The sequence below is a fragment of the Perna viridis genome, chromosome 7, assembly GCF_037379345.1.
Source record: "Perna viridis isolate PV_CMFRI_1.1 ecotype Kerala chromosome 7, ASM3737934v1, whole genome shotgun sequence".
Taxonomy (NCBI): Eukaryota; Metazoa; Mollusca; class Bivalvia; order Mytilida; family Mytilidae; genus Perna; species Perna viridis.
The window spans coordinates 10040091-10055817 of NC_142451.1; the positions used below are offsets into that span (position 1 = coordinate 10040091).

Genomic DNA, 15727 nt, shown 5'->3' on the forward strand with positions numbered 1-15727 from the left:
AGAAAAAAAATGTAGGGCACCAATTCCATGGAATGTAAATAAACATTGGGTTGAGTCACAATTTAATATGTCAAGGCCATTAATATTGATTATGTTTATGAATGTCATTGATGCCACTAGAGAGGCAATTGGCATTGTTTTTATCTAGCTATTCTTATTGCCAAGCAAACACAGTTCAGCAACATTTTAAAAAGTGGCAATAATTGTTTTTGCATAATTTATACAAATCAAATTTATCTTAATTATATAATTTTGTTGGAACCTATTTGAAAAAAATATCAACTAAAGCCAAATAATATTTATAGTAAATTTGTTCATTGTAGTTCTAAACTCAATAAACTAAAATTGATCACATGTTCTTTAATTTTTCATGGCCCTATGGGCAGATAACTCAAATTCAGTAAGCACAGCAAGGGATTTTTTTTAATGTATTTACATACAATATTACAATGCTTTTTTGTTTTAACAAAAGGAAGCATTTTCTAAAAATAAGAATGCAATCTTAAACTTTCAGTTAAAACTAACTGAATATCAAAACTATGTAGTAACCGAACTTGATCAATTATTATAAATTTCTAAGAAAATAATGATCTAGCAATGGTATTGTCTTATCTCATTCATAAAAAATGATGTTTTGGTAAAGACTTAGGCAAATCAATATTGCGATTTGTGCTTTAAAAAATCTCTACTTTATATTTGATGGAACAAATGTCTTGCTACATGTGTTCTGTAATAGAACTACACAGAATTTTGGTGTATGTGAAACAAGAATTTTTACAAAATCAAAATCATGTTAAATTCCAAGTCTCAAGCTTTACAAGAAATATATTAGATGGAAACCGGGAAGGGTGAGGCCAATCACCATGCAAATGCCAAACACCAAACGGAAAACATTTTGTCCACAGAAAGCTGAGAAATGAGTCCTAAAAGTATATGGATAGACAGACAAAAGTTATTATATCTACAGAAGGATTTATATTAGGCTGTGATACATGTGAACGCTTCGCAATTAATTAGTCTAACCAAAAAGGCCTATAACACCATCCATTCTAGTTTTAAAATTCTCAGCTTCTTGATAGCCAAGCATACAAAGAGGGATAACCCTTATTAAATTTTCATAATGATTTCTCCATAACACCACCACAAAACTTACTACAGGTACATGTACTTGTAATGAAAGTCACTGGAATTTTATCTACCAATCAGTAACTCTATCTGAAATATAAAAAAAATTAAAATGTTGTTCTAGTTATTGAACTAAATAATTGAACAACGTGCACTTCAAGTGTTCTTGTAAATACTTGGTGAAGATCAAAGCATCACATTAATTGTGTTTTACTTTGTTCGTGCTCTGTTCATATACTGCCAAATGAGGTCTTCGATGACGAAGCAGGTGTACAGACAAAAAGACAACCAATAGCACACTTACTACAGGTCGAAAAAGGAGTGTGTTAAATAAATTCAATTTTTGTAAATATTTTCATGCTGCCTTTACTATTTTGAATGTAAATCTATATTAGGTATGATGTTTATATCTCCTGTCAAACTAATATCAATCTAGTATTTCTCACAGTGCACTATTTCTAATTATGTTGAAGGTAGAAAATGAAGCACAATGATATCAAATAAAACCAGTTTTTCTCTAAAACGTGTACTTACACTGGTTAATATGTTTATTGGACTAAATATATAAAAATAACTAATTTGATTGAATGAAATGTTTCGATACAGAATAAACTATTCCTGTGAGTGAGCTCAATGAGTGTTCTAATATGACGTGCTTCAAAACTCTTTAGACCACAGCCTTGGTAAAAAACTGATAAACACTTGATAAACATTTCGTGCAACACATAAAAAATTTTAAAATATGAAAACAAGTCAAATTAGGATCGAAATAAATCATAGAAACTCCTTTTATCATTGTTTTACAACTGGCTGGCCATTTATGTTGTTATTTAACCCATCACTATCACTTGGGGTAAAACAATGTGACATAAATGGCAGCCCATGGTAAAACAATGATAAAATGGAATTTTCCGTGATTTGTTTCTTAAATAATACCTGCTTCAAAATGTTAAACTCTTGAATTGAAGAATCTTTCTTTGCAAACATTAAGTTACGTTTCTAAATGCACATGTACATATGACGCTGTCATTATAATTATATTGAAATCATTCTGATATGAATAAAAAGTTTACAGGGAATACAGGTTGACGGACAAGGTGATTCATATAAATGGTAAGATAGGGGTACCCCACATCAGGGAATCATTGGTAAGATAGGGGTACCCCACATCAGGGAATCATGGGTAAGATATGGGTACCCCACATCAGGGAATCATTGGTAAGATAGGGGTATCTTACGTCAGGGAATCATTGGTAAGATATGGGTACCCCATGTCAGGGAATCATTGGTAAGATATGGGCACCCCACATCAGGGAATCATTGGTAAGATATGGGTACCCCACTTCAACGAAACATTGGAAAGATATGGGTACCCCACTTCAAGGAAACATTAGAAAGATATGGGTACCCCACGTCAGGGAATCATTGGTAAGATATGGGTACCCCACATCAGGGAATCATGGGTAAGATATGGGAACCCCACATCAAGGAATCATTGGTAAGATAGGGGTACCCCAAGTCAGAGAATCATTGGTAAGATATGGATACCCAACGTCAGGGAATCATGGGTAAGATATGGGTACCCCACATCAGGGAATAATGAAGTCTCATGTTTACTGATATGAGAACACAAAAAACTTAAAATCTAAAATAGGAGGTACACATATTCAAAACTAAATAAGGATTCTGTTGAAGTATCATAAATTCCATTCAGTGGTGTAAAAGGAGTAATGGAAAAGAGATGGGTACCCCCAGGTCCCCATATTCATTAAGGACAAAGTCTATGTTTTACTATGTTGAAACCCCAAATTGATTTGGATAAAGATTGAAAATAAAAAATTCAAATGTGTAATAAGTGAAGGTTCTGTGCAAGTTTCATCAAATTCCATTCAGTGGTGTAGGAGGGGTAACGGAAAAGAGATGGGTACTCCTCTGTAACAGAAAGAAGGAAGTAGAAACAGTAGGGAGGATAGATACTCCTATCACTATATAACCCCACACTTGCTGGTATATCAAGAACAAAGTTTGTAGGAGACATAATAAACAAACTGTTTCCCCTGTTTATTTTAAATGCTTGAATAACACTTGCTTACATGTTATTTATAACCTCTGTTCAAACAATACAACAATGTACCAAAAAAAAACAAGAATTCAACAAATTAAAAATCTGGCAAACTGAATTGACAAAGGTTCAAGTAATAGCTGTGCCAAAACTGCATTTGTCTGCAGTATAATGAGAATATACACCCAAAGTCTTAATCATAGCTATAATTCGATAATACAGATATAAATCTGCCAATATTGATAATAATCATACAGAAAACATCATCAAAATACGTTTTTTATCATCGACCCTTTAAAAAAAAATGATGCCAATTTTTAAATATACATTGACTCAGTAAGAGACAAAGCTAATCAGGGGCAGAGATAAAATCAGGAATCTCTTAACTGCATTCTTACAATTTTATTGAGAACAGTATTCATGCAAAAGTTGGATTGAGTTTCATAAGTTATAATTGCGTCATGTTGACACTTAAATAATTAACAATCACAAAATACACATCTGAATTTGAAACTATAAACTGGCATATCTCAGAAAACCAACATCTATGAACTTGTACATGTCCACCAAGTTTCATGACAATCTGAATATATTTACAGAAGGTAACCTTAAAACTACCATTCTAGGTCCTGATAAAAGCATGTTTTACTGGGAAGAGGGCTTTGAATATTTATGCACTAGTATAAAGCATACCTACATGGCATTGTCAATCATGACATCAGTTCATAACTTTCTACTACCATCAAAAACATTGAATCAGCTTTACTGACATTCTGTAATTACTGTCAAATAATAGGTAATAATTCTAGCATTTTCTGCACTAATTAAAACTACTCTCACTAAAGCCCATAGGCCCACATATGCACTCTTTAGAGAAGTCAAGTCCCTATACCAGTCATATTCAAGCTTTCATTTCTACTAACCATTTATGAATGAAAATTTTTTTAAAAAATGGAGAACCTATCCAGACAATGTGCATAAATCGATTATTTTATTTTAACATCCTCCCAAAAAAAATTTCCTTAACCAATGTCTGCAAAAATCAAAACTTCTATAGCAACTAACCATACACCAAAGTTAGAAGAAATCTGTCAAGGAAATGGAGGCCACATCCAGACAACGACATGCAATGATGTATGACAGACAAATGGACAGACAGGTGCAAAAACCTGAAAGTTCTACACCTACATTATAGCCTAAAATGGCTTTTGTTATAATTGCAAAAATTATCAGAATAGTTTCTATGAACAGAAATATAAAGTCTTACCTTTGCAAACTAAACTGTATAATCAGCACCCTCTGATACAATCTCTGAAAACATATGGCAGATTTTACAATACACAATTCTATATAACCAAAGCATTCCCCTTCAATATGAAAGAAATCTATGTAAATTTTAATTCAAAACACTTACCTGAGCTTCTTATCATCATCAAATAGAATCTTAGAAATGATCACAGTAATCCAGAAGATCAACGCATTTTGTTTTGGCAGAATGTCCACAGTAATGATTTAACTCAGTAAAAATTCTATCCTATCAACAATTACTATAATTACTCCTTTGGGTGCAGAAATGACATAACATTCTCATAGAGAACTAGAATTCTGGGATTCCAATGTACTTGATAAATTACATGGTCATTGTATACTATGTTGCTTCAAACTGTCAATAGTCATTTTAACTATAATCCTACCACATAGCTGTTAAGTCTCCCACATTTGGTAGGAGGCTTCCATTATTTTGTAAGAAATTCAAAAATCTACCACTTACATGCCTGTAGTAAGGCATAAGTCTAAAATCTCTTGCCTTGGGAATTTTCTTTTGAACTTTTGGGCTTAGAAATATAATTATAAATTACTTCATTTCTTGTCAATATTTAAGGAAACACAAGGAGGCGATGTCTAGAAATTATCTGAGTAAATTGCTTTGAAGTTCAAACACATTCTACTACTAAACAAAAAAATATGTTTGAAAAAAAAACCTCAGCAGATCTCCTCCTTTGAGCAAATTTTGATAGGGAGATCTCCTGCTTAATAGTTTTCAAGAGGTTAACACCTATGGTACTAGCAATGAAGTCCAAGTCGGAAATAGACCAAGGGAGTTAAATCTAAAGTTTTGAAATGGATTTTGTTTTAATATTGACAAGTTTTGATGGATCTGACTGTAGCTTCTATGTGAAACGTAAATGTGAATAGTAGTTATTTTGACATTGATTGTAATAGCTCTGATCAGCTAAGGCTTTTTCAGTATACTTGTAATTCTGTAGATTATATCCTTAAAATGGAATATCTTCCAGTCATATTCTTGCTTTATTTTCTAAGTTGTCAGCCATGGGATACTTTCACTTGTTATTATGAAAACAGTTTTTTTTCTGGGTACATTTTTGTACCAATTTTTATAGTCGAGGTGTAGATTTAAGATTTCTTACAAATGAAGTAGTTTTCATAAAACTTGGTTATATATTCTCTAATAGAAACTGATTATTCTGTTGGGATTTGAATTTTGTGCACCCTGTGCTGCATTATCTGAGATTTTCTCTTTTTTGTACTTTTCATTTCTGTATTACTACTTGTTCAACAAAACAATACAGTTACTTTTGATCACCATTTTGAAATAAGTTTGCATCAAACATGAACAACTTTAAAACCTTAGTTTTAATACCATCCCTCTAGAGTAAAAATACCTGTGAAACTTTACATTCATTAAGTTCATAACTGCAAATTATACATTTGATTTAAAGATAAGAGATTCTTTCAAACAAACACAGACCAGCCAGCTACCTCTGAATTCCTCTGAACATCCCTGATAGAAGAAATCTGGAGATAGAACTGTGCTATACAGGTGTTCATTTTAAATCATTACTTTAATTATCTCATAATCAAGTTTTCATGTAGATAATAAGCATATGCCAAGAATGGAATTAAAACTGACTTCAGAGTGAATTGATTGGAAATTTAATACACCAGTTGCTGTTTCCATTTCTATTCTTTTGTAGGACTTGTGTTGCTATGTATCTCCAAGGGTTCTACCTTACTTTCAAGAGAAAAAGGTCCTGAACTTCTTGGCATCCTAAATAATAGGTCTTCAAGAAAGTGAATAGTCCTCAGTAAGAGTAAATATAAAACATGGTCCAGGACTTCGATATATGATGTTTACAAGGTCTTGCATCCGAAATTGAGTCTTGGACAATGAACCAGTACTAATGTGGACCTTTGACCTCTATGGCTAATAAAGTTGCAAGTAGAAGCATTTGGTAGAAACCTTTTTGTGTTTTTTTTTCCAACATCAAAGTTCCAGGGAGGACTATTGATTAGATCATTGTCTCAATATTTTTTGACTACTAATATACATGCATCTCAAATGTTTACCTTAAATTTTATATTTGTTTTTCCAGAAATCTGTGACTGATTATACTGACAGGTGACACCCTAGTTTTAGTGTATAATATAAACCATAATTGAATAAACAGTTGTTGTTGCCTTGGGCATTGCCTTTTGCACCACAAGTCTGCACCAGTACTCCTTTTGCGCCAGTTTACTTTTCAAATTTCGTAGTTAAATTGTGCCAACAAATTAATGAACCTTTTGCACCAGAATACAGGTAAATGTATTTAGATATTGTTTTAGTGCTACATTAGATGTGCGGTGTGGTTACTGTATTCACCATTTTGTGCGGTGTGGTTACTGTATTCACCATTTAGAAATAAAAAGATCACTTAATAGTTGGTTGTTCATCTCTTAGTATAATTATAAAAAATGTAAGAAATGTAAGACATTTATTTTTGTAAAATAATGTAAATGAAGACCCTCCTCCTTTTCAAGGCTTGAGACCGGCAGGTTTCCCTGGCAGAATTAATGTTCATTTTTTTTTTAAAAAGTTATTTTAATATAGTATTATTAACTAATACTTATCGGACTAATCCTGATCTGTCTGGTCAGGTTCGGATAACAAATTTTAGATCTTTTTTCTAGAATAATAAAATAAAATTAAAGAAATAATTATAATAAATAATTTATGTTTGGTCTTTATTCCAGTTACATTTTATCTTTATATTCTCTGATTGTTTTACATTAGATTTTTACTTTTTTTATATTTTACTTCCCTAATTTGTATTTGGCGCAAAATGTAGTCTTTTTCTGGCGAAAAAGGACTACACAGAAAAAAATGTTTGGTGCAATTTAACTACAATTTCTTATTCAATTGGCGCAAAAGGACGAAAAAAAAACACTATAAGGCATATTTATATGTCAAAATAGTAAATGACCTTGAAAGGTAGTGACAGATAGCCCAATAGTGAATTGAGAGGAGGGTATGTGGGTTTTAAACCCCCTTCATTTGAAATATTTTTCAACTTTGTGCAAAATTTTGCCAAAAATTAGCAAATAACAATCTGGAAGCCCACTTTTTAAAATCTCAGGATCTCCAAGACACATTTTCCAGGTGAAAACAGTTTATGGCAGTTAATTGCATTTTACTTTTAAGAAGCACCGTATCCCAGACCTGTTTAAGCTATTTGGTGACAAACTGTATTTTTAACTGTTTTTTTTTAAAAAATGGTCCATAAAATCCTGAACAATGTGTGATTTGAACATAGGTACTATGGAAAGACACACAATTCATAAAGCATAATTTGCAGTTAAAATTTGTAGGAAATGTGGTGAATCGATAAAAATGACCAGCTCTGAGATCCCCCATGTAGTGCCAGGTTAGTCGGGAAAGCTGTTGCTTCTTGGCGTAACGTCGTTTCCTGTATTACTGTGTGTGACAGACTTCTGCCTGAGAAAAACAGACGTTAGATGTGAAACGTGAGTAAAACCAAAGACAAGGACACAGGACATACTATGAAAATCAATAAGTGCTAGCTGTGATATGTTGATGTTAATATCTACAAAATAACTTAATCACTATACCTAAATCATTACAGTATACCGTTCAGTCCAAATACAAGTTTACAACACCCCATATTAAAAAAAAGAGGCTCCCAGAAGCCTGAATCGCTCATCTGGTTGAATTTTGCCTTTTAAAGGCAATAAATTTAACAAGAAGTTGTCCAACAATATTGACTCAAGAAGTCTTTGGTAGGACTTATCATAAGGATCATTTCAACAATTGAGAGTTTCTTTTAATTTGTCACAGTTTTCAAGATATTGACCGAAAACTGTAAAAAAAAAAGTCATTTTTTCACTTTCAAGGGCAACAACTCTTACAAGGAATTGTCTGACAACTTTTATCCCTGAAAACTTATGTAGTCCTAATAATAAGAATCATTTCAGCTATTGAAAGAATTTGGCTAAACCAAACGGTTTTGGAGATATATACGAAAAACAACTGTCTGACTATTTCTATTTCTAGTTCTATTTTTAGTAATGGTGGCCACGTTTTTCAACGGATCAAAACAAAAATCCCCACATCAATTCTATGCAGGATACCCCTAGAAACATTTGTATCAAGTTTGGTTTCAGTTGGTCAAGTAGTGTCAGGTGAGAAGATTTTTAAGAAATAACATTAAAAACAGCAAAAATCATTGAAAAACGAAAATAACTCCAACATGACCTAATGGATTAAAACTGAAATTTGACCACAGATAGATATCATCATGCTGAAAACTTTTAGCCATGTCAGAGTTTAGCTAAACTTAACGGTTTTGGAGATATATGCAAAAAACTACTGTATGACCCCTATGTTCTATTTTCAGTAATGGCGACCATGTTTTTCGACAAATCAAAAATCCCCCTACCATTTCAATGCAGGATACCCCAAGGAACATTCATACCAAGTTTGATTCTAATTAGTTAAGTAGTTTCTGAGAAGAAGAGTTTTGTATAATTGTTAACAACGACGACAGACTACAATGACAACGGATGCCAAGTGATGGCAATAGCTCACATGGCCTTTGGCCAGGTGTGCTAAAAATAGAAAGTCTATATCTACTTTCAGTTACCTCTATACACAATAGGGTAAAAACATATATGAAGCCTTCACAAGCCTGGTATATACCCTCAACACCAAGTCAAGAAATATTCAATTCAAATTGAGACATATAGCTAAATTAGAACATTATGGACCCCATTTTTAGTATTAGAAATCATGATCTTAGATGTCCTCATCAGTAGATATATAGTGTCCAACTCTGCCCAGGGTTGGACCTACTATTACATAATAAAGGTTGAGACCTTTTGATATAAACATCATACATGTCATATTCAAATGTAAATATCACACACAAAACTCTAGTATGAAACTGTTATCAATTTTCTGACCATCCTCAAAATGGCAAGACTCCTCTCTCCACCTATGTTAGCATGGACATGAGTATAGAGGGACCCTGACATTGTGAGAATGTTTTCAACAAGAATGACATTGTATATCTAGCATAAAATGTCTAGTTTAAAAAAAACTTGAAATGGACCCCATAGATGATATTTACAGTTATCACAAGTCAGCTATAGATCAAATGCAACAGAGATTTATCAAATTTGTTTTTGACTGTTATTTACTCAAATATATCATTTAGCAGACTGATTATTATTTAGCCTGTCTTTTCATATCTGCAGTATTTTGCCTAAAAACATGTTTTATTGAATATTCAAAACACTTTAAAAAATGCAAACTGATTGAAAAGGTTGGAAATAATGGAGGATTTTTTTTTATAATAACTTTGACCAATTACATTTGCATTAAAAAAAAAAGAAAAACAAACATTTATGTGTAAGACTTTTGGCTTCATGCAGGTAAGCATAAATGGACATTAGTCAGAAACAATTCATTATTTTGGTATCATGCTTACACAAACAAATCTGAGTCGGCTACATAAACTTCAATCAAGTGAAGCAGAAATGGTTTTTAAAAGAGAGTGTGGCTCACAATGAACACAAAATTATGCACAATAACACTAAAAATACACTGTATCTATAGTCATATCCTGTACCCCATCAAAAGTGTTCTAAAAGTGAAAAAAAATTAACACCGCTAATAAAATTTTGAATGCTGCTGTTTTCTACAATACATTTAAAGCATTCAAAATGTTTTGAAGACCATTTTTACCTGAGTTGACTTTACACCTGTCTTTATGCTAGACCACCATGTTAAATAACAACAATAGAAAGAGAAAACAAAGCATTGTTTTAGTCAATGACTTGTAAAAGGTTTGTCTTTTTAAACGAGAAAAATATTTAGTGGTACACGGCAAAATTTGTCAATGTGAACGAATTCATTTTGGGGGATACTTAATTATATTTAGATACTTTAGACTTACCTTCACTTTTACTGCAATGGGAACTTATTAATTTATTTTTTTATACATTGCAGCAAATTGTACAATCATAAAATATAGCATAGAGTGCAGGGACATACTTTTTTACATGTTGACTTCTACATTGGTCTATTTACTGTAAAATTTAAAGATTTTTGCAAACTTTTTATCATTGCACACAAAGTGACTGCCACTACAATAATTCAATCTTCAACATTATTTTTTAGGCATAACACCTGGATAGTAGGAAAGAGATTATTTTTTTCTATATTGCATTTATAATAATATTTAATTTGCAAATGGTGACCCATCTCTTTTATGGCTCATGTCTGGCAGTGAAACAGTGACTATGCAGTATACAGTTATGAAGTTGGTGAGTAGTGAGAAGTAGGTTAAAATCATAATCATAGGCAGATCCAGAAGGGGTGAGCCCCCTTATAAAACTGAAAGTTTTAAAATGTTCTGTTGAAAAACATCTGAAAAGCAATTTAGTTGGAATAGTTATAGTCAAGCAAGTTCACCACTGAGTATTGAATTAGCAACACAAGTGAATAATATGCATATTTTTTTTCATATTTTTTCTTGAAAAATTCAGGACCCTGGGTTAGGGTCCTCCTTTTGAAAGTATTTGGATCTGCTATAATTCTGTTATAATTCTTTATGTATATATACATGTATGTACTGAGTTGAGTTAAATAAGTATTACATGGTATGAACCTGTTTAAACTGAAGGTCAAATTTATAGAAATAAGAAAATTATCTCTTGCTACCAACAAATATTCAAGTGTCATATTAGGGTAATAATAATGAAGAGTACTACATATTTCACCTGTGTAATATACCTACTCACCTGTACAATTTTGGAGGGAATTTGTAAAACTATCCAAAAGTTAATTTTACCATTTAACACAAAAATACTCCTTGTGATCAAGATTATAAAGTCACTAATCTTGAAAAAAAAAACTTTAACTGGAGATAAAATGAATTCAGTAGCTTTTCTGAGATAATCTACTTTTTTTATCAGGTGTAATAACTAACTGATGCTACTAATATTTACTGGGGGCATTTCAAAATGGTCAAAATTTATACTGATATAGATAATTAGGGTAGCTATGTAACGAATTGTTGACAGTTAGCCCACATAGTTGATTAGATGCCATTTTAACTTGCTCATATACACTGAAAATTTAATAAAAAAAAAATTGGCACTGAATCTTCACAATTTTCAAAATATTATCAAAAGAAATGCCAAGAAGTTTGTTACTATCATGAATATCAAAGTTTTTCATGATTAATCCCATAACTACATACTTTATGTTATAAAGCATAAACTGGTATGTGTACAAATACTGATTGATTGATTGATTGTGTTTTAAAATCCTATGGCAAATATTTTATGCATTTCAAAAACAAGAATGTTTGATCAATTGAACAGACCCTGCTTTGTACTAGTCAGACATTCTGAGCCATATCTTTATTGTGCTAGCTCATATAAGCTACACTCCACAAGCCACCCCACTGGATCACATTATTCTGACACCAAGTGAACCAGAGGTTACTCTATACCTCCTGTATGCTGAGTACTTGGAGAGTGATACAAGTACATGCAAACTAAGCAGTTCTTAAGATTATTTTTACTAAATGTAGCTATGTAGATTTATTTTTTAAGGTTTATGATACCTACAAATTTGATAATTTAAAAGTTGAATTATAATGGTAAAAAATTGCTAAAAATCATATTTAACAAGAGGCTCCCAAGAGCCTGAATCGCTCACTTGATTTAATTTTTGCATTTCAAGGGCAATAAATCTAACAAGGAGTTGTCCGACAATTCTGACTCCATGAAGACTTTGGTAGAACTTATCATAAGGATCATTTCATCAACCAAATGTTTCATTGTATCAAATATAGTTTTCAAGATATTGGCTGAAAACTGCAAAAAACATAATTTTTTGCCTTTCAGGGGCAATAACTCTTACATGAAGTCATCTGACAACTTCGATCCTTGGAGACTTTTGTTGGCCTTATAATAAGAATTGTTTCAGCAATTGAAAGTCTCATTCTATTTATCATACTTTTCAAGATATTAGCTGAAAACTGTAAAAAAAAAAAAAACCTGTCATTTTTCTCCTCTCAAGGGCAGTATGTTTTACGTGGAGTTGTCTGACAACTTCGATCCCTAGAGACTTATGTAGGCTTTATAAAAAGGATATTTCAGCAATTAAAAGATATTAGCTAAACCTAAAGTTTTGGAGATATAAGCACAAAAGTACGGTCTGACCCTTTTGTTCTAATTTTAATAACGGTGGCCATGATTTTTTAACCAATCAAATAACCAAACATCCATTTTGTGCAGGATACTCTATAAGTTTCATGCAAATCTATTCATTAGTTTCAGAGGAGAAGATGTTTGAAGAAATTGTTAACTACAACAACGGATGCTAAGTGAGTGCAATAGCTCACGTCCTACGGCCAGGTGAGCTAAAAATGTATTAAATTGTAGAACAACCTATATAGTACCTTAACATCAGAAACATGCATATATATCTGTGTGTGTGTACAGCAAATTTTGCATTCACTAAACACCTTTCAGTAAAGGCTAGTGAATTGTTTAATCAGGTTCAAAATCGATTGAAACCTGTTTTACTCAGTGTTAAGACAGGTTTTACTGTAGATGAACAATATACTATAACAGGAAAATCTGTTTAACAGCATTGAAAAAATTGGACTGTAAATTATTCTGAATACTTTGTCGTAAATTCTTATATTAGAAAAGTTTTTTTTTTTCATTTAAATTTAATATGAATAAAGCTAAGCATAACTATTTTGAAATGGCCCCTATTGATAGTAGTATCTATCATCTCCCCTTTGGTAGTATTTGACCCAAATCTATAAGATTACCTTGTAGAAATAAACACCTGTCTTTTTTATGAATGGGGAATGTAACAAACATTAATGAACCGCTACATCAGTCGATATTCAACTGATATCATTGTCATAACTTAAACTGTGGAAACTTAGTCTAGATGGTTGAATTGTATATTTTAGTTTTTCCTGGAAAATTTACAAGAATGTACTGTTAGTCAGAGATGGAATCTGTATGAAGATTCTGGACATCTGCCACTTATTTGATGTTAAGAACATGTTGAGGATACTTTAGATAAATCATTACATTGTAAATAATTTGATAACATTGTTTTTATCATTGGATGTAGGAGTATCTTGATAAAATAATTATTTAACAATAATCAAGTATTAATTAAGATTGACTGATCCAGAAATCATGAAAAGGGGGAAGTATTCTCCATACTTGCTATAAGTTCTAATCTAAGAATAAGCTATATATTAGTTTGCGTGTCCTTTCAGTTATAATTTCCCACATATCATTTAAGACCAACAATCTCTCTCTCATAGCAATTTTCTATGAACACTTACATTTTTTTTTTTCAATTTTTTGACAACTTCTTGTTAAAAGCTTCCTCCCTTTCCACCATACTTTATATGAGCAAAAAATGGCAGTGTATTCAATTTAATTCAAAAAATGAATCAAATCATGGAAATTATTAAAAGTAAGGACATTTTTTGAAACAGAAACTTAAAAATAAAAAAAAGAAATTGTGTTATGCATTTCTAACTAAAACTTCGGATTCATTCCAACACATTGGTCACTACAGTCTGCGTATATGCTTTTACTTTTGCTTGTACCCCCCTCCCCCCCCCCCAAAAAAAAAAAAAATTAATATTGAAAATATGTAAAGTTTTAGTATGAAATTTAGTTTTTTTTCTTAATTTAACACAATTTTTACCTCCTAAAAATTAGACAAAAGATACATCTTTTTAGCCTGAACTTCTAATCCCCCCAAAAATATACCCAACAAAAATTATGTTTACATTCCCCAAAAATTAGAAATACTGAATCTCCTTCTGTATAACTTCACAAGAAAGTCTGCAAAAGTCTTCAAAGTACTGATTTTTTTCATTGACATTAAGCTATAAAATGTAACCAAATCTCACCTTGTTTTACAATATAATATTAAATCCCCAATTAGGTTCAGTGAAATGTACAGTATTAGGTGACCACTGTGACAGGTAAAACATTTGTCAGCCTCAGGTTGTCCCATGTTAACTACCTGTAATACTACTGCAATCTTTGATAGGAAGTTCTTGTACATTGACCAATCCTACAAACATAATTAAGTATCAGTCTCTGTAAAAGCCAGGCAATGGGTAAAACATGGTATGATAAAACCCACCATTTTGATAGTTTAATTTGACTGTTTGCACCATCAAAATCAAGGTAAAAAAGAATTTTACATATCATGTTGGTAAACTCAATTATAATTTCTTTGAAATGCACTAGAAATGAGCATTTCAATGGCAGATAACCCTGTCAAAAATCCTCATTTTTTTTTTCTAACATTATATTAAAAAAATTCTGAGCAAATTCAGTGATCAAATAATAGTCTGCATCCTTGAGTGAAATTATATTGTCAGCTCAGGGGATTTTTGACATGCATATTTCTGATTTTTCCCATTTTGCTTGATTCTTACCAAAAACTTACATTTAAAGTACATGCTTATATTGGCATGATTGTATATAGAATCTATCAAAACTCAAATTTACAAGTTCTTGATTAACACATGTAGAATACAGGTCAAGAAACTGAAAAGTAACATTACCGAATGCAGACTTTATTTAACACTTTATCCTTCAGACATTATCTAGAAGTTAGGCTTTACTCCTTCCAACAGTATCTAGAAGTAAGGCTTTACTCCTTCCAACAGTATCTAGAAGTAAGGCTAGACTCCTTCCAACAGTATCTAGAAGTAAGGCTTTACTCCTTCCAACAGTATCTAGAAGTAAGGCTTTACTCCTTCCAACAGTATCTAGAAGTAAGGCTAGACTCCTTCCAACAGTATCTAGAAGTAAGGCTTTACTCCTTCCAACAGTATCTAGAAGTAAGGCTTTACTCCTTCCAACAGTATCTAGAAGTAAGGCTTTACTCCTTCCAACAGTATCTAGAAGTAAGGCTTTACTCCTTCCAACAGTACCTAGAAGTAAGGCTTTACTCCTTCCAACAGTATCTAGAAGTAAGGCTAGACTCCTTCCAACAGTATCTAGAAGTAAGGCTTTACTCCTTCCAACAGTATCTAGAAGTAAGGCTTTACTCCTTCCAACAGTATCTAGAAGTAAGGCTAGACTCCTTCCAACAGTATCTAGAAGTAAGGCTTTACTCCTTCCAACAGTATCTAGAAGTAAGGCTTTACTCCTTCCAACAGTATCTAG

The 15727-nt window shown here is 32.0% G+C and overlaps 1 protein-coding gene across 20 annotated transcripts in view; it reads right to left on the reverse strand.

The window, feature by feature from the left end:
* Nucleotides 1–11443, reverse strand: part of LOC148611263 (uncharacterized) — a 105404-nt gene extending 93961 nt beyond the window's left edge. For 9 of the 20 annotated variants that reach the window (XM_088591640.1, XM_088591638.1, XM_088591636.1 and 6 more), the window contains exons 1-3: nt 11291–11442; nt 4455–4498; nt 1154–1215 (exon numbers count right to left, since the gene is read on the reverse strand). The gene's annotated coding sequence lies outside the window, so the exon portion shown is untranslated. Of the gene's footprint in view, nt 1–1153; nt 1216–4454; nt 4499–4601; nt 4640–10232; nt 10272–11290 lie in introns of those variants that run through there. The other 11 variants (XM_088591639.1, XM_088591635.1, XM_088591637.1 and 8 more) reach the window with 5 other exon arrangements.
* Between the last annotated feature and the right edge of the window lie 4284 nt (nt 11444–15727).